This window comes from Xiphophorus hellerii, chromosome 10, assembly GCF_003331165.1.
Source record: "Xiphophorus hellerii strain 12219 chromosome 10, Xiphophorus_hellerii-4.1, whole genome shotgun sequence".
Taxonomy (NCBI): Eukaryota; Metazoa; Chordata; class Actinopteri; order Cyprinodontiformes; family Poeciliidae; genus Xiphophorus; species Xiphophorus hellerii.
This window is the reverse complement of record NC_045681.1, coordinates 5,035,992-5,048,590: the sequence shown is the minus strand read 5'-3', so window position 1 is coordinate 5,048,590 and position 12,599 is coordinate 5,035,992. Positions and strand designations below refer to the sequence as shown.

The window sequence follows — 12,599 nt, the reverse complement described above, 5'->3', positions numbered from 1 at the left end:
GGTCTTAGAAATTGTAAACAAGTTGCTCTAATGTCCAAATTATGAACACACATTACAGATTGTTACTGTTTTGCATATGAAAAACACAACAGAGATATCATCAGCTAGCTCCTTGATTTCTATCATTTTAATTTATTTTAGCCAACCTAACTGTGTAAAACTCTCCAGGAAACACAGCTAGACCACATGCCAAGATTAATTATTTTCTGAAAACAAGGGAACATTGCGACAAATCTATCCTCACTGATTCCCTGTTGGTCCCAGAAGACAGAAAAACTTAAGATAAATGTCTCTACAGTTACTGGATTTTAACATTTAAAATACTCTCTGACACTGAGTAGGAAAAAGAACCTCATCTTAAACGTGAGCATGAAAAATGAGATGACGGAGGATTTCAGGAGTTCCCAATTTCCCAAAATGTCAAACTTCTGATTAAAGTGTTGCTGAAACCACTTATCATTTAACATATAAGGGCTCAAATCGGTGACTTCAGCTCGTTGCGGGAGGGCCTTCACTTGTCGGATCTTTCCCAAAAGCACTTGAAAAAGTTAGTAAATGACTGTGGAACTATTTTAAGCCTCCAGTGATCCAGTTTTAACTTTTCTGGGACTACATTTTATGGCTTGGCAATATTTAGCCAACTCGACTTGTCAGTGTGAAGGGAGAGTGAATGAAAGACATGGGGAGAAGTGGGAGAGGGGAGATGGTGGAAACAGTTTGATGCCAAGAGCTGCACAGAAACCCTGATTAAATGCCTCCCCTAACTCACAGGGACCACTGATAAGACCAATGCACTCTGGGCGGTGTGTGGATCAGCATGTGTTCCCTACCCAGAAAGCAATGGTTGTGTCTACGCACATGTAGGACTTGGATGGTGTGTGATTCAATGTGTGTGTGTCCCAACACCAATTCTCCTGTGTAAACATGCTGACCTGGCACAACACCTGAAGAGACTTTGAAGTTGGCAATAGCCACAGTAATCTCACTCCCTATATCTCTCACAGACTCTCGCACACATACACACACACCGCTAAGCTAGAAGCAAGACTTAACATTGGTAACCTTCTTCTGGCTAAGCATGTGGCTGCTAACACAGACAGGCACCCACACATGCCAACATACTCATTATCTATATATGAAAGCCTTTGTCTGAGATATACAAAGACAAACCAAAACCTCAAACACAAATCCTAAACAATCCTCCTCTGGTTCTGGTTTTATCTGTTCAACATTCAATGGAATTTTCTTGCCGATTTTGTTTTGTTTTTCTGTTTTTCCTGGTTTTGTAAAATCTGATCATATGTGACAGCATATGCTACCATGGGAAATGTCCCTTGGGCAACAAGGGCAATAAAGAAAATTCATAGCAGAATGACATCTATAAAATATGTTTTATTTAAATGCTGATTCGCAATTTACAGATAAATGACATAATTCCAGCTATCTGGAAGGTCTTCACGTAATTTCTCTCTTTCCTCTCAGAACTGAATGTAGAAATCCACGTGGCCTCACAATAAAACTGCAAATTTAAGAGAATCTAAAACAAAATAAAAAACACAACCTAGTTGTACCTTGAGCAAAGATTATTTCTTTTTATGCAATGACTATGTCCAGTTCTCTCACTCATTTTTGGTAGCCTTATTTTAAGGCACTTCCAAAAACACTTGGGCTCATTTTTTGAAGGATTTATGTTTTTTTTTTTCCCCCAGCAGCAACAGAGAGCATCTAGATCAGGTTTGAAAGACAGTCACAACCAACTACTCTTTTTGTTATATTTTAGAGAGGTAGGCAGAAGAGATATTAGCTTATTTCCATGAAACTGTCATGAAACTTGAAATGTTGCTGAAAAGAAAATGTAAATGAGGCAGATTTTCATGAACTGGTGGTGAAAGAATATACTGGGGTTTGTTGTCAGGAGGAGGTGATACAGGATGTATTACACATAACTGTGACAAAAAATGTCTGTTTGTTATTTCTGTGTAAGGTCCAAAATTAAACCATAAAGAACCGAAGTGTTCAAACAAAACCAATCATCTTTAATATTATTGAAGAAAAAAACCTTTGGATTATTTATTTATTTTTTTACTTTAGTTTGGGACAAATGCTATTTTTGTGACCGGGATGAGTGTTTTGTACAATGGAGCACAAAAATACTAACAAGCGCTATGTGTTCAATAAATTTATATCAAACAGCAAAAATTGAATCAATCGGTTAATGTAGGCACCAGAGTTTCTGCGTGACAGCCGGACAGATACACGCTGTGATCAGTTTATAGCTCTGACATAGCACAGCCAAGCTGGGACTTTATTTTGAGTCGGGGGTTCTTCTTCCCAGCTCCGTATGTTATTCCAGCAGAGAGCACAGTGCATATCGCTCTCTATCGGAGCTGCCCCCTAATCTTGTTCTGGACCACGGGCTCAGTGGTGCCTGTCTACAGCGGCTAAAAGGTGAGACGAGCGGTACAAGTACATCAGGTGGTTACTTGTAATACTGTACAGAGACTGTATACCACAGCAGGCAATGACATACCATAGCAATACCTAACAGAAAATGATTTCCTCATTCCTCTGAACACCAAAATCAAGTCTTTTTTGTTAGAAACTATGATAAAGTAATTTAATTTCAACTAATTATCAATTTACAATCTTCTACAAAAGTCTATAAAAGATTTACATTCTTATACTGAAAGTATGGACTACACTATGTACTCCAGCGGAAAAATATTCACAAATTAACTGAACAATTGAATTACACAAGCAGTGCTTAAAATGCAAAAACACCTGCTCCACAACATTTTCCTATATAGTAATCACAACATAGTGGTAAAGAGGGTCATTTGACTAAACAATCTAAAGGTAGATAAGGAAATGTTTGTCAAACATATCTATGATTTAACAGATGGCAGATGATGAAGTTAAATACAAAAGCTTAAACATGATCTTGTTTCTCACATCCAGCTAAATTAACTCCTACACACCAGAGGTCTCTAAACGTTTTTAAATTAGCAGTTTGATTCAGAGGTAATCTGAGTAAGGGAAGCTTTCCAAAAACCTGAAACATTTAATGAAAAATAATGTTCACACCTTTGGAAATAAAAAGCCCAGGTAGGGGCTGCAAGAGAAACGAGGGTTTGTCTTGTAGCAGGGTTTCGAGGGGCAGTAGTAGTGTGTCAAAACAGCGAAAGGAAGAGTGACTCGAGTCACTCTGGAACTTTCTCTGCCACCTTTTCAATAGATTGCTATAGGAGAAAATGCAAAAACTGCTGTGCACCTTTAAACAATAAATTATGAATCAGCTCATAACTTAAAACATCATTTGAAAGTATCAACAGTTGTCACACATAACATGACCAACGTAGGCAAAATCTGTGGGGAAAAAAACATAATGAAGGCGTTTTGCACCAGAGTTTTGATCAAAGTTGTGCACGTGTCTGTTCCACATATGAATTATCAGTAAAAACACAGTATCCTAAGCCTCTCTAATGATTTTCCTTCCACCACTGCTCCTAATTTACACATAGGCTTTATATCCAGTTGTTATGTCCCCTGCTTAGTGTGGTGATATGAAAGCTACTGAGCTTAACGGATGTCGATAGCTTTGATTCTTCCCTATACAACATATGTTTACTTTTGTGAATGCATTTTTTTCCGATGTTCAGTCAAATAATTTCCTTGCATTTTCTCTAAAGGTACTTTTTGATTCCGCTGTTCTCTGTTAGAAATGCTACAGAGATATGCTGGCACACATTTCATCAAATGATGAGAATAGGTGGAGAGTTCAGCAAAAATATGAGGGCATAAAAGGCTTGTGCAGCTTGGTATTGTGATGGATAACAGATAATAGATAACAGCTTTGGCAGAGGACAGCTGTCTCCCTTCATCCTTTAAGCAATTTATTAAACAAATGAACAATTTACATTCTTTTAACCTAGAAGTACTGTGAGGTAAAAGGAAGCAATTTTATAAGCATACTTCTCCCAGTTGTTAAAAATTGCAGGAGCACTGTGCAAAACCGTTTACTTCAATACCATTATACAAAATCATCAATACGTGGCAAGCCTCCTAAGCTGAAAAGCTCATATTAACTCTGGGGAAGCTGCAAAGATTTGCGTCTCAGGTAGAACACTCGAATGGCAAGATCGCTGTCAATTAATTGTGCGCTCCATAATTAAATGGACGATAAGTAAGAAGAAATTAGCTGTCGAAACAAAGCCAGAAGAAACACCATTTGCACTTGACAGGGGCAAAGGAATCTAGTAAAAGAATCTGTAATGGTAATATGAAACCAAAGTATAACTTTCAGGCTCATATGTTGAATACTAGGTGGGGTGAAACACTGCATATCCCCTGAACACGCCGTGTACCGACAAACTTGGTAGCGGCAGCATCAAGTTCTGGTTCAGATGCTTTTCTTCAGAAGGGACAACAAAGATGGGCAGAGTTGATGGTAAAGAGAAATGGAGCTGTAAGCAGAACAGTAAGTGAGGGAAACCCATTAAAGCCTGAAAAATAACTTCAGATTAAAAGGGAGGTTTTATGTAAAATTCAACTTTTTTGAGCTTTATGCAATGTTTAATGTTATGTCCTCACCAAAATATATCTGGAGTGTTGCTTTGATTCTTTAATGCCTGTTTGAGGAATCCTTGAATCTTTGCTGGCAGACATATTTAATTTCCCTTTGGGATCAATAAAGTATTTTTGAATTTAAATTTGAATTTGAATTCAGGGGTCCTTAAGCACATGCTTTCTTTTTCGTTTTACTGTGCTTCAGCTGTTGCAAAGGAAGACTGTGCAAAAAAAAAAATGTTAACGTTTGGCCGTGGAAAGCTGGAAAAGATACAACCCAAAAGACTTGCTGTTATAATTGTAGAGAAGGGTGATTTTACAAAGTACTGACTCTGGGGGAATGGAGACTTCAGTTTTATTGTGTGAATAAAAGTAAAAGCTGCTCTTCTACCTCACAGCTTTTGCTTCTTTGTGTTGGTCACTAACAGAGCGTAATTATTGAGCTTCAGAAGAGGAAATCCGTGACTATCCGCAGAAAACACAGAACTGTGTTAAATTAGTGTATAGTTATCACTCACAGACTACTTTTCATTTGAGTCTGGCACTGAGGAGGTTTAGGAGCCTCTGATCAGATAGAAAGCTTCTTTGGGTATTAAGTTGGGGCAGAGAGCTGTCAGAACTTTTACCACACAGGATTAAAACTGACTTAAATTAATCTTACCACGGGACTCTGTCTCACCAGTAAGGATGTTCTTATATAGCATATCCCACCACTTACAATTAAAAACCAGAGAAAAAAAACAACAACCCCATTTACGTCCAGCATGGAAACTGGTGCTCTAATAAAATCTTGGATAGGGCAGTAAATTAGCATCTTGTTCATCCTTCATCCTTTTGGTCTTTGGTTTGGTTTTACAATCCATTTTTCTTTCTTATTTACTCATTACTGGAAATTGTACGACAATTTATAGTGCCCTTCATGAGGAATAAACACAATAAATAATTGGTCACATAGAAAAACGAGCAAGGCAGCTTTTGCTATTTTGTCTCCTTTGAATTTCCCTGCCTGGGTTGCCAGATATGCAGATTGCAGTCTGTATTTTGGCCAGCAGGAATATAATCTTGTAAAAACCACAAATGCCTTGAATGTTTTGCTGAATTTGTATTAATTTCCCTTCCTGATATAAATTCAGACCAGCGCCTCGCTCAAGAGTCTGTTGACAAAATGTCATTAGGATCCAAATGCAGAGGTTCAAGGGATAAAGTTAAAGAAATTTGAGCCGGTTTGAACTGTGTACTTAAAAATGAAGCAAATATTAGATAAAGTTCTCCCTCGCTTCAATCTTGACTTTTATTTGCAAGAAAATAAAACAATCACAGCAAAGAAAGGCGTCTAATACACCCCTCGGATCTGACTGAATTTCTAAAAAAGGCTGAAAAGCGATCTTAGATAGATATTTCCCACAAAGATCCCATTGTATGTGCGGTGAAAGGTTGGCTGACACAAGCTGGGAAATGATGTTTGGCTTTCACCACATGCTCTTTCATCTGACGGGAACACTTAAAAGTTCATAAATCCAAAGAATATGCCTTTAGTTAAGATGCAGCTGGTGTTCACAGAAGCCTGACTAACTCAATAAGACGCATCTGTACAAGCTTGTTGTGAGCATTAGGACAAATATATATCCCAGCAGAGCTGCAACAACAACAACTGTCTGGTGAAGCTTAAAAGAAGCACTTGAGTAAAAAGCTCTTCTCATCAGGGGGTGTATTTATGCAAGGGCATAAAAAAACTCAACACTTCACATACATTAAAAAGAAACTGCTACCATTGGGTATAGAGAGAGGTGTTAGGGTAAGCAGAATAAATCCCCAACAGCATAAAATGAACAGATAGAGAACATATGCTTTTGGTGTGCAGAGGGAATTGCCTTCTCCCTCTGAGGACAGCAGATTCCTTTATGCTTAGCCTAAAACTAAAGATCTCAGCCTGATTCTACAAGTGAGCCTAACTCACTCTGACACCTTTCTAATAGGTTGTCTGGAGGGGGATGAGACCAAAAGGAGATATCACAGGTGCAACACAATAAATGTAAAAAAAAAAAAAAAAGCTTTAAAAAGGGCATTTATTTTCAGTGAGCAGGTGTAACTTGTTTTTGTCATTAAAATTATTTGTTTAAAAAAAGAACCCCAGCAGACTTTTACACAAACACTGCAAATTAGCATCAAACAAACAGGAGTGACCTAAAATAATCTGCTTAGGGATAGAAAAGAAAAAAAAAACTACTACACCTGTGCCAATTTATTAAGTCCCAGCAGTAATTGGCATTTTTGATCAGAGAGATACAGAAAGCAGCTTTCTTACTTAAAAGGCCTAATTCCTGCAATAAGTACAAAGTAACAATGCAGCAATCCACTGGCTGCGGACCAGAACCAGCTGGTCTCCTCACTGGCCGCTTGACTGGGCTGGAAAGCAGCTGATTAGCCCCTGACAAATCTGAGATTTGTGTGGTCAGTGAACACACCACACCTACGACGCTAATTCCCAACAGCAATAGCAAAACTTTGTGCCCAACCACAAAACTCCAGGACAGTCAGATGCCATCCATACCAGGTATGCAGTTAGATAAAGGCTCACTGCTGCCTCTTTTGCTCCAGGAAAACTAGATTTATTTTTGGCTTCATGCACTACAATCGAGTTTCTTTTCTTTTTCTTTCTATCAATATCCTCCAACGACATATGAAGGATGGTGGAAGATTTGTTATAAAGGAGTAGCTGCATGGCCAGCTGCTAAGAGGACTGACCAGCTGGCAGTTTTGGTCAAGCTGAAAGGACAGACTGCGGTGCGGTGAGAGATGGAGGCTGAAGCAAACAACCAGACTATTTTTGGGTTCATTGAATGACAGAACGGTTCACAGAAACTGCTGTGTTTTTATTTCTTGATTGTCTCTCTAGCAGGATGTCTCAATCCAACTGGAAGCATTAGTGGGTGGGAAGCTAGTGTTCTTTTGTTCATTTAACAAAGTGGTGGGTTAAGACCCGATGTATCGAAAGTAAGAGAAAGTAACATGGAGACTAAATGCATAACGGAGGACACATGTAAAGAAAAACTCTATTTAATATTATCCAGAGAAATTAAACAATATTTTACTCTTTAGTTTAAATCTACAAGAAATGATGATTTTGTGATGCTTAGTTTTGTAATAAAGCCAAAACAAACGAATCTAAAGCAAACACAGAAACATTGATGTATGTCCGGCTGCAGCTGGTCTCTCATTGACTTCCGTTTTGCCTGACTCAAAGTCTCGGTCTTGACTTGGTCTTGAGGTTAGGTGGTCTTGACTACAACATTGAGATGTGTTATGTATTTGTTACATCATCTCATCTTTAAAGCAAATCCAACTTGAGACAGAGTTTAAAGAACCTTACTGCCGACAGAAATCTTATCTAATTGGCAAGGTGAAGGAGAGTGTTGCCCTCAGATCCCCTTTCCCAGCAGAATGTGACAGCTCATATCCCGTGTAATTACTATGTGCATGTCACTGGGTGCTGTGGGATCACGGTGTTTCTGTGGTGAAGCTTTTATTGACTCATTGGGAACTTTTGCCCTCAGCTACAGAGCAGGTGTGAATTTCAGGCAATCCAGACTGCGTGGCGTTTGTGTGTGTGTCTGTCCTCAGTGTATCAGGTTATCCGCTCTGTCAGTAAGGCTCAGATCAAGGTGACGGTAAAGAAACCTGAGTAAGGCTTTACGGTACAAAACTAATCCCTAATTCCAAATACTTTGCTGACTTTTCTTTAATTGTTGAGTCTTTTTCCAGAATGTAACATCCGATCGATACGATACAGGCATGTAGTTTAGCACAACAAAGTCCAATAATTTGACAGACTTTTTGGAAGAATGTCTCTGCCACATATATAAAAGGGAGATGTTACAACCAAACAGCATTTGCAGAATCAAAAATCCTTCACTAATAATAAATGCATCACCCAATGCTATCATTGTTTTCTTCTGGAGAATACTTAAATGTTGTTTTGCTACAAAACAAGACTCATTTTCTTTATCTATTGTTCAATCAATGACAGTAAGAATGTGATTATTAGAAAAATTGATTATTTTAGGAGATATAATTGCAACATAATATAGAAAATAGAATTAAATTGTCAAAAATGTAATCTTCAGCGCCAATCTATCCAGTAATATAAAACAGTGAGACAAACTCTCGCTTATGCTAACAACTATGATCACTACTCATCTTTAAAAACAAAAAAATCACCAAAAAACCAGTGAAAAACTTAACCCAGTAGAAAGGAATTAAATACATCTCAATCCCATCGATCAAATCAAAAAACCCTCCCATTAATGCAGAAGTTAATCTTCAGGGATCACGTTATGAAGCACCGCTCCCTAATTGTGAACCTTGGGACCCAGAAAAGCCAAGGCTGCCCTGCACAGCGGAACATTTCTCAGGCTCAGGGATCGTGATTAAGATCTGCTGCACTGACATGAGCTAAAATAGAACTAAACCAACACTCTGCTCATAATTAGAAGTTGTCATTTTCAAAAGAAAAATTGTTAAAACATTTCTGAACCCACAGTAAAAATGGTTCTTTTTTTAAAACACTGTAAAACTTGGATATGAACTTTTATGTTGATTTGAAACTAATACACCAGTGTTGAAAGTCTCCCCCCAGTCATACTTCTTCCTTTAAACAAGAACTATTCAGTTGATTTTTTTAAATTCTAGAAATATTTAAAATTAAAGGCAGGACAAGAAGTCTAACTGTGCAACCAGATCTATGTTGGATTAGTTTACAGAAGCAGATTCAGATGTTAGAATGGCCCAGTCAAAGTCCAGATCTAAATGTATTTGAATATGAATAGCAGACTAGAAAAAGTACGTTCACAAACACACTGAGTTATTTTCCAAAAAGGAGAAATTATTGAATCTTTGGATATGCAAAGCTGGTAGAGATACAACCAAAGACACTTGTGGCTGTACGTGAAGTGAAAGGAGATTCTACAAACTACTGATAGGTTTGTTAATAGAAATGCTTGGCACATTTTTCAGACTTTTACTTGTTCCCTTTTTCATCCACTCTACATTTAAGTGCTACTTTGTGTTATCTACCACAGAAAATCTCAACGAAATACATTTACAGCAGGAGTTCTCTAGTTGTTCAAAAGTTTGTAATGCACAAGTGAAGGAAAGGGTTGTTTCATGGAGAAATTGGGAAAGAGAAATTCTTCTGCACTTCCAAATTAAAAACATTCAACCAAAGTGAAATATCACATCACATTGAGTCACAGAAGTGTAGATAGCCACAGTTATTTGGATCGAAGTGCTGGTTCCTCTCTCATCCAGCGTGACTAACTGGATTTGACACAGTGAGGAGTTGACGGCTCCCAAGTTCACAAAGCACATTCTGTCTGCCTGACCCCCCTTCTCCACGCGCATTTACAAACACAACCCTGCACACACACACACACACACCCCCACACACGGAGCCCGCACACACAATCCTGTTTGGCATCACACTCTCACGCACAGGTAGACGGCAGTGTCACATAATCCACAGGGTAAACTCACCAAGACACACTGACTCTGCTTCACTGGGACCCAAACAGAAGCATTGTGGACTCATGGGTTTGTCATTACTGATCAATATATGGCTAATCCTGTTTGCACAAACCACATAATTACACATTATTAAAGGTTCACAGTGAGGGCAGGAGCGTAAGAGCAAAAAGGCAGCATCTGTGAAGGACAGCCTACATCTGAAGTAACCACCAACCTGGAGTCAACTTTAACTTTCTGCCCTCTTTATCTGACCTGCACCGAGCAGGCGACAGCTTGTCGTAATTTAAACTAATCGGATGATTCTCTCACTCTTCATAATCCAAGACCCAAAGGCTGGCGTAGGCTGATTTTGACGGGACTGCTGCGGGAGTTGAAGCCGCACTGGCGAAATGATGCTGCACATGTTGGGGGGGGGCAATCGGGAATTTTTTTTAGGGTAAAAGAAAAGAAAATGTCAAATTCTGCACAGAAGCTCGTTCAATTTGAGAAAAAACAGGACATACAACCAGGCTACGTCCGGTGCGCTATGAGCTCATGGAAGTCAGTGTTAATTGATAGGTTAAGAGGTGACATTTAAGACGAGCATTGCATACTCGCGTTGAATTGACTCTAGTGGGTGTCATTTGAAGCGTCCAAACCAGGAGAGAGAAATCCAGTCAGAAGGCTTCAGCACCACGGACAGCGAATCCTCACATTTACCTAAAAACATGCTTTCAGCCGCCACACTTTTCTACGCCTAGTCTCACAATAATGCGTCTTTTCCTTAGTATGACAGTATGAGTCTCATGAGCAGCTCCCTTCTCTCACACACAAGTGCAAATTCTTAAAAAAAAAAAACAACAAAAACAAGCATAGACCTAACACAGAGGAGCGTTAGATATCCAGGCTTTTGATCAGCTAAAAACAATGAAAGCAGCAGCGAGATAACCTGCCCATCACTTAGAAATTGCAGCTTGCGCTTTCTAAAGTCAATACTGAGCAAACAGAGAGCTTTCCCATTAGGGAATATGGGTTTAAGAAGGATACAGCGCAGGACTTACCGCGTTATCCTCGTCGAAGCCATATGTTTAACATTCAAATCTACTTTTCCACACACTGTTGCTGTTTTCCCCGTCGGCCGCAGGAAAGAGGAAATCCAGGAAATAACATCCAGCACAAACCTGCTCGCTTGGTTGAACGCTCACCCTACTTACTTTATCTCTAAAAAAAAAAATTTTTAATTTTTAATTTTTTTCTTGGGAAGCGGGTAAATATTCCGATGACGGTGCGTTCAAGACGGTGTCTTACATAGAAGTAAAAAATAAAATAAAAATAAAATAAAAATAGATGGCAGCAACGTTTGGTGCTCTAATAAAGTCCGTCTCTCTTCAAGTGTTCTTTAGTTTAAGTCTCCGCTGCGGGACTTAGAGCGCTGTGGGAGGGAGACAGAGCAACAGTCTCTAGTGTTCCCCCTCCGCTTTCCCAACCGCGGAGTGAGACAGAGAGGGAAGGGGCGGGGGGAGGCGCAAAGAGTTGGCGAACAGCGGCGACATCAGCTGAATGAAGAGAGAGAATGTGTATTTAAATATATATATATACGTGTAAAAGCCGTCATGCGTTCATCTCAGGAGCAGCCAGCTGCACAGATGACGAACGTTGCGCCGTAATCTAATAACGTCCACAGCAAAAGGCGAACGGATTAGCCGGTGTCCGCTTCTCTCTTCACCGCTTCGCTTCTTTGCGCAGAGAAGGAAGTGTGTGTGTGTGTGTGGGGGGGGGGGGGGGGGGCGTGCGTGTGTGTGTGTGTGTGCGCGCGCGCTGTGTTACCGAATTCCTGCTCCTCACGCAACTGCTCTGGATTTAAATGCATCTTGTCTGCGCAAAAAAATTAATGACTAACATTGATGGATAAATATACATTGTGGAAATGATCTTTAGTTTTATTATTATTATTATTATTATTATTATTATTATTATTATTATTAGTCTTTATTGTGTTGCCAAGACATTTGCTGTACAGTGCGCGGTGTTCCATTCAGGAGCAGAAAGACGCACAATGCAAACGCATGATTAATATTTGGATTAAATTGCGACAATGATTTATTTCAGGATTTCATCCGTTTTCAATAAACTTCAATGTTTAATTTCAACTTTATCTAAAAAAAAAGAACCAAGATATCATATGAATAAACACTGCATGTACAATACAACGAAACTGTATTGTACATCCAGTTCGGACTCTGAATTTTAGTTATTTGAAGTCTAGAACAAAAGGGATGTTTAGGATGATCAGCTGTGAATTCCGCCATGTAGCACAAGGTGCTTGAGAAATACGTGAGGGGGAAAAAAATCAAAACTGAATCCTGCAACATGACAATGTCTTAAAACATACCTGCAAGTCCATTAAGGACTGGTTGAGAATTAAAGCATAAGCCCTGGGCTGAGATCTGGCTCCTGTGTTGATGCTGTGGGATGACATAAAGCAGACTGTCCAATCAAGAAACCCCTCTAACATCTTACAGCTGAATGTG

General features: G+C 39.2%; 1 protein-coding gene across 3 annotated transcripts in view; it reads right to left on the bottom strand.

Annotated features, from left to right (window-relative positions):
- The window catches only part of LOC116727280 (protocadherin-15-like), a 228,917-nt gene extending 217,348 nt beyond the window's left edge, over positions 1-11,569 (bottom strand). For all 3 annotated transcript variants that reach the window (XM_032574623.1, XM_032574624.1, XM_032574625.1), the window contains exon 1: positions 11,130-11,569. The gene's annotated coding sequence lies outside the window, so the exon portion shown is untranslated. The remainder of the gene's footprint in view (positions 1-11,129) is intronic.
- Between the last annotated feature and the right edge of the window lie 1,030 nt (positions 11,570-12,599).